Source organism: Schistocerca nitens, chromosome 6 (genome assembly GCF_023898315.1).
Source record: "Schistocerca nitens isolate TAMUIC-IGC-003100 chromosome 6, iqSchNite1.1, whole genome shotgun sequence".
Classification (NCBI taxonomy): domain Eukaryota; kingdom Metazoa; phylum Arthropoda; class Insecta; order Orthoptera; family Acrididae; genus Schistocerca; species Schistocerca nitens.
The window spans coordinates 294,030,868-294,033,514 of NC_064619.1; positions in this window are offsets into that span (position 1 = coordinate 294,030,868).

The following is a 2,647-nucleotide window of genomic DNA, read 5'->3' on the forward strand; positions in this document are numbered from 1 at the left end:
ACATTGCACATCATGGGGTTGTGGTTAGGTTAGGACACGAGTGTAAATTCAGGGCTATGTAACGCGTCGTCTGTCGCAGTTCAGTCATTGGTCACTTAAAATCAGCTGTGGACAGAGCATCTCGCTTTTCCGACATACATCGCAGTGGCCTGTTCCAACTTTTCTCCGCGTTACACGTTAATTGCATTTGTGAAGTGATCCATCGTGTTTGTGTGTCACCTATAACCGAGCGATAGCCAGTAGGCAACATGGCAACACTGTAACAGACGTCAACTGCCAAGTAATTTTAACCCTATAATGCATGATTTTTTTCTTCTTTCCTAAAAAGTTAGAGAACGTCCAAATATGTTAATAATACATGTAAAATCTAGCAACAAAATACCTGTAATTATGTATAGTTTTTATCAATATTGATTAATATATGAATCACCGTGTGTAATCCCAAGTGATGCATATTTGAATAAATCGCTCTTATGCACTTATTGTTACTAATTTATTCAATTAGTAACAGAAACAAAATAAAAGTAACGCAAATGTTTTGAAATTAATGTATTTTCATTAAATTGCAATATGTAAAACTCATACAAAAGAAAATGTTACACATAATTAGGGAAAACTCATTGTCATGATATCAGTCATTACAAAACTTGGTTACAACCAAACTGCAAAAAAACAGTTCATGTCCTTATTACACCAAAGGTCAACAGCACTCTTTGAACATACTACATATTTTTGTTTCACGCATTTTGGTAGTTTACAGTACACTCTTGTTGAATTCCAGGTTGGGAAGTGGTTAACCATATCGTATCTCACAAGGAGGAGGAATTAGACCAGCAGGTCCTCTACCTTTTTTCCAATACGTATTTTTAGTACATATTGCTTTTGAACTTCAGAAGATGGTCTTCCTCGTTTTGATACTGAGGAAAATCCAATTGCACACAATCTTTTTGAAAGTCCAAGTCTGAATTCAAACAGTTTCATGGAGTTATCCTACTTCCTTCGATATAGTAAGCAGGAATTGATGACCGTTATGTCAATTATATGATAAAAAGCCTTCTGCACCACTTCCCGGTATGCACAGATGTTTTATGTCTACTCAGTAAACTATCTAGCAAATTAATTCCGCCCATGTGTCGATTACATTCCTGTATGCTTGTAGGGCATTTTACAAATTTTTTTTACTTTTTGTCTTCTGTCTAATCTTTTTATTTCCCCTCCCCCACCCCCCGGTTGCGCTCCAACGAATGAGGAAAGCAAGGTCACACACTTGTTGTCTTTCTACAGCACATTGCTTATTTCTGTATTCTCATATGTGGTGCAATACTCAATACAGTATCCTTTGTCTCCTTTCTTAAGTTCTTCCTCAGTTTGTAGCCTGTAGTATACTGTTTCTTCGTATAGCTTCCAAGCTAAGAATTCCATTACTAGCCAAAGGAGATACAAGAGGCAAACCAATATAGTAATCTTCGAAATATAATTTGTGATACACACCTTTTGGAATGTATCTACACAGCCTAATCATCACATTGCCACTTGCTCCGAAATGTGGCTCATCTGTAAGTCTGGTTTTTGCTTTGTTCTCTGTCCCAGTGTGTATTTCAAATTTATAAGAAGAGCCAGAAGCACCACAGAGTACAAACAACTAATAGCCCCATTTATGGGGTTTCTTAGAAACATATTGTATACTATGGTACTGTGCTTTCGTGGAACATATTTGCTCGTCAATAGACAAAGATTCTTCCATTGTAACAGTAACAAATTTTTTTCCAATTTCATCCAGCACTGGATGCAGTTTGTAAAGTCTGTCATACACTTCCTCTTTTTCTAATACATGATTTGCACTGTCATTGAAATGTAGTGTCCTAATAGAGCCTTATGTTGGAATACTTGCAAACAGACGAAAAATAAGTATCCGAAAGGATCTGTGCAAGTCATCTTGTGAGTTCAAAAGATTTGATTGGATTTTTGGAAACACTATACTGAGTAGACTCAAACAGTATTTTTTACACAAGTTCTTTCCCAAAAAATACTTGAGGAATGGAATTGGTCTTTTCAACCCCTGCAAAAATGCTGGAGTTCCAGTAGCGATAAAAAACTTCTTTGCTGTTCTGGAATGTTCAGCTTGGCTGTACGTGACTTAGGTGTAGTAGATTGTTTGTGATCTGAGTTATTTTCAGGTGGCTGAAATTCACTTGCGCTGCTGCTCTATGATGTCCTTCTGAAGTGGTCTTCCCACTGGCTATTTCAGTACAAACTTCCCCCACATCTTTCAGTTCAGTGGTAATCTATCAATGAGCAGATCAACAGCAGCATTGTCACCAACTAAATTTTCTAGATGTTCTTGCAGTGAAGGTGACACATCTGAAAGAGCAGCCAGCAAAGCGGAAAAAGCTCTGTTTCAACATAATTTGTACCTACATCATTATATCTAGGAAGATCTCTCCCACCATCTTTGTCACTATCACTGTCGCTATCCATACAACCTTCATTTTCACTAGGAACACTGGCTAGTGACAATGGTATATCTTCAGGTTGTAACATTTTCTTTGATTCTGTCTCATCTATGCAAAATACAGACATCTGAAATGGAAAGAATTTGGAATATGTATACGATTTTTCACTTTCTTATTCATCATGTAAACACACA